Here is a 12,203-nt window from a genome sequence, read left to right on the forward strand (position 1 = left end):
CTCATTTGCAACTATAGTATGAAAAACATAATTTTCTTTGGCTGAAGAGTAGCGGTAGATCGCCCTCGGCTGTAATTCCGACCACCCCTGAACGGGCCCATGCCTGACAAATTATCTGCCTTTATTTCATGATCCTCTCCGGCGGCCCTTCCCAATAGAAATCCTGCATCTATTTAAGAACCACCAACCATTGTTGATGGGCACATCTGACTCCACAAACACTCAAAGAGGCTTTTTACTATGTCCTTGAGGGCAGGAATCATGTCTACTCACTCTACTGTGTTCTCCCAAGCACTTGGTACAGTTCCCTGAGCTCAGAAAGCCCTCAATAAGTACCACTGAATTACTGAGTACCCCCATCCCCAACCCCACAGCCCGAGGGTCCCAGGATCGGTCATGACATCCTCCTCGGGTCAACCAAAAGACACCTCCACCGGGGAGAGCCCCCCAATCACTGGTGTTTACTGAGCGCTTATTTTTTTTCCATGGTATGTGTTAAGCGCTTTATACATTCCAAGCACTGTACTAGGCCCTGGGGGAGTTACAAGCTAATCAGGTTGGACACAGTTTGGGTTTCACACTGGGTTCACAATCCCCATTTTATGGATGAGCCATGAACGAATGAAGGCGCGCATGAATGAATGAAGGCGCGCGTGAATGAATGAAGGCGCGCATGAATGAATGAATGAAGATATGAAGGCATGAATGAATGAAAGCATGCATGAATGAATGAAGATATGAAGGCATGAATGAATGAACGAGTGAATGAATGAATGAAGGCATGCATGCATGAATGAGTGAACGAATGAAGTCATGCATGAACGAATGAATGAGGGCGGGAGGGAGGGAAGAGAAGCTGGGCGGCAGCGGGTCCTTCCGGTCCGGTCCGGTCCGATCCGGCCCGGGCCTCCCCCTCCCCCCCCAAGTGCTCCCCGTTTGCCCCCCAGCCTTACCGTCCCCGGTGTCGGTGTCGGTGTCGGGGTTTGTGTGGTGAGAGGGCCGGCGGGTGGGTCCCGGGGCCCCCGGGCAGCGCGGCCCCGCCTCCCGCCTCCCGCCTCCCGCCTCCCGCCTCCCGCCTCCCGCCTCCCGCCTCCCGCCTCCCGCCTCCCGCCGCCTCCGCCCGCCCTGGCCGCGCACGCGTCCACCGCGCGGGGGCGCCACCGCCGCCTCGGCCGCCTCGGCCGCCGCCGGCCGGAAGTTGAGGCGAGGCCGGGGGGGGGGGGGGGGGGCGCCGTTGCCGGGATACGGGAGGGCGGGGCGGAAGGGGGGGGGCGGCGGGAGGCCTCCCGTGTCCTTCCGGGGTCTCAGCCGCCAAACCGCCCGCCGGCCCAGACCCTCACTCGACCGCCTGCCACCACCCTCCTCCTCCCTCCGCCTCCTCATTCATTCAGTCGTATAGCTTGGGCGCTTACTATGTGCAGAGCACTGTACTAAGCCCCTCCTCCCTCTCTTCTCCTTCCTCCTCCCGCCTCCTCCCCCCTCCTCCTCCCTCCTCTTTTCCTCCCTTCTCCTCCCTCCTCCTCTCTTGTCCTTTCTTCTCCCTCCTCCGTCCACCACCCTTCTCCTCCCTCCTCTCTTCTCCTCTATTCTCCCTCCTCCTCCCTCCTCCCCTCTTCTCCTCCCTCCTCCCCTCTTCTCCTCTCTCCTCCCCCTCCCCTCTCCTCCCTCCTGCTCCTCCTTCCTCCCTCCCCCTCCTCTCTTCTCCCTCCACCCTCCTCCCCCTCCTCCTCCCTCCTCTTTTCCTCCCTTCTCCTCCCTCCTCCTCTCTTGTCCTTTCTTCTCCCTCCTCCGTCCACCACCCTTCTCCTCCCTCCTCCTCTATTCTCCTTCCTCCTCCCTCCTCCCCTCTTCTCCTCCCTCCTCCCCTCTTCTCCTCCCTCCTCCCCTCTTCTCTTCTCTCCTCCCCCTTCCCCTCTCCTCCCTCCTGCTCCTCCTTCCTCCCTCCCCCTCCTCTCTTCTCCCTCCACCCTCCTCCCCCCTCCTCCTCCCTCCTCTTTTCCTCCCTCCTCCTCTCTTGTCCTTTCTTCTCCCTCCTCCGTCCACCACCCTTCTCCTCCCTCCTCTCTTCTCCTCTATTCTCCCTCCTCCTCCCTCCTCCCCTCTTCTCCTCCCTCCTCCCCTCTTCTCCTCTCTCCTCCCCCTTCCCCTCTCCTCCCTCCTGCTCCTCCTTCCTCCCTCCCCCTCCTCTCTTCTCCCTCCACCCTCCTCCGCCCTCCTCCTCCCTCCTCTTTTCCTCCCTTCTCCTCCCTCCTCCGTCCACCACCCTTCTCCTCCCTCCTCTCTTCTCCTCTATTCTCCTTCCTCCTCCCTCCTCCCCTCTTCTCCTCCCTCCTCCCCTCTTCTCCTCCCTCCTCCCCTCTTCTCCTCTCTCCTCCCCCTTCCCCTCTCCTCCCTCCTGCTCCTCCTTCCTCCCTCCCCCTCCTCTCTTCTCCCTCCCGCCTCCTCCCCCCTCCTCCTCCCTCCTCTTTTCCTCCCTTCTCCTCCCTCCTCCGTCCACCACCCTTCTCCTCCCTCCTCTCTTCTCCTCTATTCTCCTTCCTCCTCCCTCCTCCCCTCTTCTCCTCCTCCTCCCCCTTCCCCTCTCCTCCCTCCTGCTCCTCCTTTCTCCCTCCCCCTCCTCTCTTCTCCCTCCACCCTCCTCTTCCCTCCTCCTCCCTCCTCCTCTCTTCTCCTCCCTCCTCCTCCCCCTCCTCTCTCCTCCCCCCTTCCTCTGTCCTCCCTCCTCCTCCCTTCTCCTCTTTCCTCCTCCCTCCTCCTCTCTCCTTCTTCCTCCTCCCTTCTCCCTTCCCCGTCTCTCCCTCCTTCCTCCCCTCCTCCTCTCCACCCCCCGCCCCGTGGCCCAGATGTTGACCCCAATCTGGCTAAAAAGTCGAGCCCGGCTCCCTGTCCCGGAGCCCCTGCACTTGATATGTATTTCCCGGGGCGACGCTTCACGCTCTACTCAGTTTAGCCTCATAGTTTCACAGACCTGGCCGTGTGACCTTGGGTGAGTCCCTTAATCTCCGTTTCCCCATCTGTAAAACGGGGATCAGCTCCCCGCTCTCTCCCTCTTAGACTGGAAACCGTCTGTGAGACACCCGTCATGACCCAATCATCTTGTCTGCCCGAGGCACGTAGTAATTTTAATAAATGCCACAATCATTATTATTATTATTAGAGCCTCCCATTTCCTAATTGCAACATGCCCAACGAGGCTACCCGCTCTCTTGCCACATTATCCTACTTGTAGTCACTCGTTTCTGTTGGGCATATAGCAATGTTCAGGGTATCCATCAAGCCTGAAGTTTGGGACAATCCCCAAGCTAGACATTACTAGGACTCTTTTGAATCCTATGCTACCCAAATATATAACTGTCATAATTGTGGTTTTTGGTAAGAGCTTAGTATGCGCGAGGCGCCGTACTGAGCACTAGGGTGGAGACAAGCAAACCAGGATGGACACGGTCCCTGCCCCAGATAGAGCTCACAGTCTCAATCCCCATTTTACAGATGAGATAAACTGAGGCCCAGAGACCTGAAGTGACTTGCCCGAGGTCAAAGAGCAGACGGTGGCAGAGCCGGAATTAGAACCCACGACCTTCTGACTCCCAGGCCCGTGCTGTCTCCGCTACACCATGCTGCTTCTCAATTTTAGGTGTTGACATGCTACCGATGCTAGCACCAAAATCTCGAATAACATCAGGTCTGCAGATGTTGCTTTCTCTGTCCGGTCAGATCTTTGTTAATGTTTTCAGTGTCTAAATCAAATCATTATTGTGGAGGCATATGTGTTGGTTAATAGTATTTAATGAGTTGCTCTGGTGTGCAGAGCGCTACGCTAAGTATTTGGGAGAGTACGGTAGAATTATTAGGCACGATCCCAGTCCTTAAGGACCTTTCAGTGTAGTGGAAGCAGAGACGCAGCATGGCATAGTGGATAGCGCACGGGCCTGGAAGTCAAAAGGTCATGGGTTCTAATCCCAGCTCTGCCTCATGTCTGCTCTGTGACCTTGGTCAAGTCACTTAACTTCTCTTGTTGTCAGTTACCTCGATCGGTCAAATGGGGATTAAGACTGTGAGCCCCATGCGGGACAGGGACTGTGTCCAACCTGATTAACTTGTATCTACTCCAGCACTTAGAAGAGTGCTTGGCACACAGTAAGCACTTAACAAGTACCATAATTTTATTAGTGGAGGAGACAGGCCTAAAATCATTTACAAATAGGAGGAAGAAAAAAGAGAGATGTACAAGCATTTATGCTTAGTAGGAGTTCAATCGATCATATTTATTAAATGCTTACTTGGTGCCAAGCACTGTATTAAGTGCTTGGGAAAGTACAATATAACAGAATTAACAGACACATTCCCTGACCTTAACGAGATCAGAGTCTAGAGTAAGGGAGATGTAAGGTATGTACAAAACTATCGCAGAGGATGTGAGCTCCCAATGTTCAGGTGGCTCAGATGACGGTGGCCAAACATTTTTGTTTCATCAGTCAGTCACCTGCCACTGCTCAATCGTATTTGCCAATCTGATAACTAAAAGTCCCTCTAAACTGTAAGCTCCTTGTGGGTAGGGAATCAATCGATCGTATTCAATGAGTACATACCGAATGCAGAACACTGTACTGGGTGCTTGGGAGATTACACTATAACAAAGGTGGTCGACACCTTCCCTGCCCACAGTGTGTCTACTGACTCTGTTGTACTCTCCCAAGTGCTTAGTACCCTGCTTTGCACTTAATAAGTGCTTAATAAATAGTGATTGTCTTGAAGAAGGAAGATCAATTAATAATATTTATTGAATACCACCTGTGGGCAGAGCACATTACTAAATGCTTGAGAGAGTCCTAATTTGTAACTAGCACCTCTGTTGGTGAGCGAAACCTCTCGATGAATGCTGTGAAGCTAACATCACACGTAGTAAAGAGCATTTCTCTTTCTGGGCAACTATCGGACTCTACTCTGGATCCCTTCTCTCTCTCTGGGAAAATATACATAGGAGAAAGTGCAGACGTGGCCAGTTCCTTTTTTCTGGGAGTAGCTCCTAGCCACAACAAACAAAAAGTGCCACAGGCCTTGTGACAAGGTGGGAGGAGTATTGGGCTAGAAGTCTGGATTCATGTTTTGGCTCTTCCCTGAACTGTGTGAACGAGCCATGTGAGTTTAGTAGGCCAAAAGTTCCCCGATAGCAAGGATCGTGTTTACCAACCCCCGCCCCCCACCATAGTGTACTCTCCCAAGAACTTAGTACAATGCTCAGCACACAGAAAGTCCTCAATAAATACCACTGATGGTCTTAATTTTTTTGTGCTAGCGTTTCCCTGTATATAAAACGAATGTAACAAGTCTCGTACCCTACCTACCCTGTAGGACTGGATTATATTTGTGATTATATCAGATTACGTACTGAGTAAATCATATCTGAATAAACATAACCTGTTATGATTTGGGGCAGGTGCACTAGAAGAAGATATCCCTCCCCGTGAGGATCTTAGAGTGTAGTTCTCTGTGGAATGAGAAGTAAAGTGCAAAAATGCTGAGATTATAAGAGTCATCTGTCCTGGGATGAGGCAAAATGGCTTGGGAAAAGCCTCTTGAAGGTGGGATTTCAGAAGAGTTTTTGAAGATGAGGAGAGCTGTGGTCCCGCAGATGTCAAGGCCGAGGGGGTGCCCGGCAAGAGGAAGGATGTAAGCCAGGGGTCCTGGATGGGAGAGTTGAGAACAGGGAGCAAGGAGAATTTGGATGGAGATGTTGGATGCAAGGAGCTGAGCAGAAGCAACCCGAGGAGGAAGTTGCCCCCGCGAGTGAACTTTCGATCTTGGAGTTTCTGTCATCCTCCGCTGTCTTTGGCCCCAGGGATCAGCTCGCCCAGAGACTCTTGCATCAGGCAACGGTGTGAAGCAGCCTGCTCTCATGGACAGAGCACAGGGCTAGGAGTCAGAGGACCTGGGTTCTAAATCTGGCTCTGACACTTGTTTGTTGTGTGACCTTGGGCAAGTCAATTCACTTCTCTGTGTGTCAGTTTCCTCAGCTGTAAAATGGGGATTCAGGACCCGTTCTTGCTACTGGGGAAGCAGCGTGGCTCAGTGGAAAGAGCTTCGGAGTCAGAGGTCATGGGTTCGACTCCCGGCTCTGCCACTTGTCAGCTGTGTGACTGTGGGCAAGTCACTTAACTTCTCTGTGCCTCAGTTACCTCATCTGTAAAATGGGGATTAACTGTGAGCCTCACCTGGGACAACCTGATTACCCTCTGTCTACCCCAGCGCTTAGAACAGTGCTCTGCACGTAGTAAGCGCTTAACAAATACCAACATTATTATTATTATTATTACTTAGACTTAGCCCTATTGGGGACAACCCCAATGCTTGGAGCTTTGCTTGACGCATAGTAAGTCCTTAACGAATACTATAATAATAATAACAGTGATGGAAATTCTGGGAAATTTGTAGCTGGGCCAGCTGTGTGCACCTGCTGCTGTTTATTGCTTCCATCTGCACTTCTGCTCAGCTGTGCATCCAGCATATCTGTAAGTAGAGCTGGAGGATTGCACATTTGTGTATACATCTGAATAGGTGCAAATGTGTTTCTGTGTTCCCCTGTGCATACGTCTACCATTCATGCCTGTGTCTGCATCTAACACCGTCTCTCTCTCTCTCTCTTTCTAACACCAAGTCTCTCATCCACTTTTCCTTGCCTCTTTATTTTCCTTTCCACTCCCACTTGGATCACTGACATTTTCCAGCAGCACCAGGTCCCCTGAGCTGCTTCTGTAAAAGCCAGCCGAGTCCCCACCAATTGTCCCACCCCAATCCTGCCTGCCTCCAAGCACCAGAAGAAGGGAGCACGGGACTGCCATATGTACCCCTCTGGAGCCTCTCGTGGGGGTGGTGAGGGAATAGAGTGCAGGAATCACAAATCATCAGTCCTGTCCTTCAGTAATATGAAATAAAAATACTCATTATGAAAGGTAAATAAGAACCTAAATGAGCTGATCATCTGCTTGTGGCTTTCTCATCTACGTGCCTACCCAGTGCCTACATCTCAACCTTTCATTAGGGTTATAAAACCACAGGCTTTGTTTGAAGGCACTTTGTTGACCCCCATCCCCGCTCAGCTTATAAAAAATCTCACCCCTTCCTCCCTTCCTTAACTTCCATCTTTAACCGCTCACTCACCAATGGCCTCTCCCCCTCTACCTTCAAACATGCCCCTGTCTCCCCCATCCTAAAAAAACCCTCTCTTGACTTTACTTCCCCTTCCAGTTATCGCCCTATCTCCCTCCTACTCTTCTTTTCCAAGCTCCTAGAACGAGTCATCTAAACTCACTGCCTCAAATTCCTCAACTCCAACTCTCTCCTGGACTCCCTCCAAACTGGCTTCTGTCCCCTCCACTCCACTGAATCTGTCCTCTCAAAGATCACCAATGACCTCCCTCTTGCCAAATCCAATGGCTCCTACTCTATCCTAATCCTCCTCGAACTCTGAGCTGCCTTTGTCACTGTTGACCATCCCCTTCTCCTCAACTCATTATCCAACCTTGGCTTCATGGACTCTGTTCTCTCCTGGTTCTCCTCTTTTCTCACTGGCCGTTCATTCGCGGGCTCCTCCTCCCCCTTCCATCCTCTAACTGTAGGGGTTCCTCAAGGGTAAGTTCTAGGATCCCTTCTGTTTTCCATCTCTCTTGGTGAACCCATTCGTTCTCATAGCTTCAACTATCATCTCTATGCAAATGACACCCACATCTACATCACCTCCCCTGTTCTCCCTCCCTTCTTCCGGGCTCGTATCTCCTCCTGCCTTCAGGATGTCTCCCCATGGATGTCTGCCTGCCACCTAAAATTCAGCATATCCAAGGCTGAGCTCCTTAGCTTCCTCCCCAAACCCTGTCCTCTCCTTGACTTTCCCGTCCCTGTGGACGGCACTATCATCCTTCCCATCTCATAGGCCCGCCACCTCGGTGTCATCTTTGACTCTGCTGTCTCATTCACCCCAAACAGCCAATCCATCACCAAAACCTGCCGGTTTCGCCTTCAAAACATCGCCAAGATCGGCCTTTTCCTCTCCATCCAAACTGCTACCTTGCTGATATAGTCTCTCATAATATCCCGACTGGATTATTGCATCAGCCTCCTCTCTGATCTCGCGTCCTCCTGTCTCTCCCCACTTCAGTCTATACTTCACTCCGCTGCCCGGATTATCTTTCCACAGAAATGCTCTGGACATGTCACTCCCCTCCTCAAAAATCTCCAGTGGTTGCCTATCAACCTTTGCATGAAGCAAAAACTCCTCACCTGGCCCCCTCCTACCTCACCTCCCTTCTCTCCTTCTACAGCCCACCCCCTACACTCCACTCCTCTGCCGCTCACCTCCTCACGGTGCCTCGTTCTCGCCTGTCCCGCCGTCGGCCCACATCCTACCTCTGACCTGGAATGCCATCCCTCCTCATATCCGCCACACTAACTCTCTTCCCCTCTTCAAAGCCCTACTGAGAGCTCACCTCCTCCAGGAGGCCTTCCCAGACTGAGCCCTCCCTTTCCCTCTGCTCCTCCTCCCCTCCCCAATGCCCCTACTCCCTCCCTCTGCTCCACCCCCTTCCCCTCCCCACAGCACTTGTGTATATTTGTACATATTTATTACTCTACTTATTTTATTAATGATGTGTATATATCTATGATTCTATTTATGATTCTATGATCCTCCTGCCTCCGGGACGTCTCCACCTGGATGTCGGCCCGCCACCTAAAACTCAACATGAGCAAGACTGAGCTCCTCATCTTCCCTCCCAAGCCCGGTCCGCTCCCAGACTTCTCCATCACCGTGGATGGCACGACCATCCTTCCCGTCCCGCAGGCCCGCAATCTCGGTGTCATCCTTGACTCGTCCCTCTCGTTCACCCCACACATCCTATCCGTTACCAAGACCTGCCGGTTTCACCTCTACAATATCGCCAAGATCCGCCCTTTCCTCTCCACCCAAACGGCTACCTTACTATTACGGGCTCTCGTTATATCCCGGCTAGACTACTGTGTCAGCCTTCTCTCTGACCTCCCTTCCTCCTCTCTCGCCCCGCTCCGGTCTATTCTTCACTCCGCTGCCCGGCTCATCTTCCTGCAGAAACGATCTGGGCATGTCACTCCCCTTCTTAAACAACTCCAGTGGTTGCCTATCGACCTCCGCTCCAAACAAAAACTCCTCACTCTAGGCTTCGAGGCTCTCCATCACCTTGCCCCTTCCTACCTCTCCTCCCTTCTCTCTTTCTACCGCCCACCCCGCACGCTCCGCTCCTCTGCCGCCCACCTCCTCGCCGTCCCTCGGTCTCGCCTATCCCGCCGTCGACCCCTGGGTCACGTCCTCCCGCGGTCCCGGAACGCCCTCCCTCCTCACCTCCGCCAAACTGATTCTCTTTCCCTCTTCAAAACCTTACTTAAAAATCACCTCCTCCAAGAGGCCTTCCCAGACTGAGCTCCTCTTCCCCCTCTACTCCCTCTGCCATCCCCCCTTTACCTCTCCGCAGCTAAAGCCTCATTTTCCCCTTTTCCCTCTGCTCCTCCACCTCTCCCTTCCCATCCCCACAGCACTGTACCCGTCCGCTCAACTGTATATATTTTCGTTACCCTATTTATTTTGTTAATGAATTGTACATCGCCTTGATTCTATTTAGTTGCCATTGTTTTTACGAGATGTTCTTCCCCTTGACGCTGTTTAGTGCCATTGTTCTTGTCTGTCCGTCTCCCCCGATTAGACTGTAAGCCCGTCAAACGGCAGGGACTGTCTCTATCTGTTGCCGACTTGTTCATCCCAAGCGCTTAGTACAGTGCTCTGCACATAGTAAGCGCTCAATAAATACTATTGAATGAATGAATGAGTATTTATCTATTTTGATGGTGTTGATGCCTGTCTACTTGTTTTGTTGCCTGTCTCCCCCTTCTAGACTGTGAGCCCGTTGTTAGGCAGGGATAGTCTCTCTCTGTTGCCGAATCGTACTTTCCAAGCACTTAGTACAGTGCTCTTCACACCGTAGGCACTCAATAAATACGATTGAATGGATGAATGAATGAATAAGTGAAGGAAATAAATGTTCATTAAAGAAGTTTGGGATTAAAATGATCACATTTTTATAGGTCTCAAGGGAATGCCTTATTTCTAGGGGGTTGGGTGTTTCAAGGAATGAAGCGAATGGTCCTAAAATGGGGAAGAAGGAGAAAAAAATAGGGAAGTGTTGGAAGGACAGTGACAGAAGAAGAAAGGAAGGGTGACAGATGTGGAGGGAGACAAAAAATACAGAATGTGGGGAAGATGGAGGATGAAGGGCAGACAGAGACTGAGGGAGCATGGGGAAGAGCACCTCAATCATGGTCTTCATGATGGATCCTGAAGGGAGAAAGTGGCTGGAAGGAGTCGTCTACACCAAAGTTCCTGGGTGAGTACAACCAAGAGGCTTCCTCTGAAGTGTGCATTTTACAAGTCAGCTGCCTTCTTTTCTACCCTCCTTCCTCCCCTGCAACATCCCGCTTCCACCATTACTTTCTAAGTATATCTCCTCATGACCCTCCTGATTCCGACTTATTGCTCAGATATTCCTCTCTGGCTGTTCAGGGACCCAAGCACTCTCAGAGGAGTGCCTCACGGCCAGTGGAGTCTTTCATTCATTCAGTTCATCCATTCAGTCGTATTTACTGAGCGCTTACTGTGTGCAGAGAGTACAACAATAAACAGACACGTTCACTGCCCATAACGAGCTTTACGGTCTAGAGAGGGGGAGATAGACATCGATACAAATGAATAAGTTACAGATCTGTATGTGAGTGTTGTGGGGCTGGGAGGGGAGGGAAGAACTTGCACACAGTAAGTGCTCACTAAATACCGCTGATTTGATACAAAAGACAACTAGATGTAGTAGAGTGCTCTGCACATATTAGGTATCTAATAAATACTACTGATTGATTGATTAATGCCTGGTAGTGTAGCCCAGCCTGGCCCCAGTGGATTCAGTTCTTTGCTATTCTGATCTGGACGGTGGAACACAAAGGGTTGTGCTAGCCAGGCCAAGCTGGGCCAGGCCAATGCAAGGCAATTCTCTAACTGTTCCTGGGACGTCAAAGATCCAGGCGGGTTGGGGCAAACAAACTCTCTTCCCTCTTTAATTGCTGAAAGCTGGCCTAGTGGCAAGAGCAGGGGCTTGGGAGTTTGGGGTCATGGGTTCTAATCCTGGCCCTGCCACTTGTCTGCTGGGTGACCTTGGGCAAGTCACTTTACTTCTCTGTGCCTCAGTTACCTCATCTGAAAAATGGGGATTGAGACTGTGAGCCCCAGGTGGGACAGGGACTTGTATCTACCCTAGCACTTAGAACAGTGCTTGGCATATAGTAAGCACTTAACAAATTCCATAATTATTACTGTTACCTCGATCTCATCTATTTCCCCACCGACCCCTCGCCCACATCCTGCCTCTGGCCTGGAACGCCCTCCCCCTTCATATCTGACAGGCCACCCCTTTCCCTACCTATAAAGACTTGATAAAATCCCATCTCCAAGAGGCCTTCCCCAGCCCTCATTTCCCCTTTCTGTCATCGGAGTCACCCTTGCAAGAGAATCTTTAAGGCAGAGCTTGTCTCGTATTGTTGTTTCCCGAGCACTTAGTACAGCGCTCTGCGCACAATAAGTGCGTAATAAATACAATTGAATGAATGATATTCACCCCAACTTCAGTCCCACAGCGCTTATGTACATATCTGTAATTAGTTTTAATATCTGCCTTCCCCTCTAGTCTAGTTGTGGGCCGGGAACATGCCTTCCAGCTGGGTTACTTGTTCTCTCCCAAGTGCTTAGGACAGTGCTCTGCACACAGTGAGCCCTCAATAAATACCCTGATCAACTGGCAGAGCGGAAAAATCCTATAGATCATATCTACTTTATTCATCACCTCACTCAATCGTATTTATTGAGTGCTTACTGTGTGCAGAGCACCTTATAATTTTATTATAACTCAGCTGTTTATATTGTGCAACTACCATACTCTGCAGTCCAGTGAATTCATTATTACTTGTCACACACACTGTAGCCAGTTGCCAGCACTGCACAGTGAGGCCCCGCACGTTCCAGAGACTCAGGGTGAAGGAACCGTGAGCTGACAGATCCGTGGACAGCTCAACCGGCAGCTCGGCAGATAGTTCGGCACACAACTCACCCGACAGCTCGGCGGACGGCTCGGAGGACAACT

General features: G+C 51.4%; 1 protein-coding gene across 1 annotated transcript in view; it reads right to left on the reverse strand.

The window, feature by feature from the left end:
* The window catches only part of MIGA1 (mitoguardin 1), a 69,535-nt gene extending 68,487 nt beyond the window's left edge, over positions 1-1,048 (reverse strand). Inside the window, exon 1 of the mRNA XM_029063651.2 lies at positions 954-1,048. The gene's annotated coding sequence lies outside the window, so the exon portion shown is untranslated. The remainder of the gene's footprint in view (positions 1-953) is intronic.
* Between the last annotated feature and the right edge of the window lie 11,155 nt (positions 1,049-12,203).

The sequence above is a fragment of the Ornithorhynchus anatinus genome, chromosome 4 (assembly GCF_004115215.2).
Source record: "Ornithorhynchus anatinus isolate Pmale09 chromosome 4, mOrnAna1.pri.v4, whole genome shotgun sequence".
Classification (NCBI taxonomy): Eukaryota; Metazoa; Chordata; class Mammalia; order Monotremata; family Ornithorhynchidae; genus Ornithorhynchus; species Ornithorhynchus anatinus.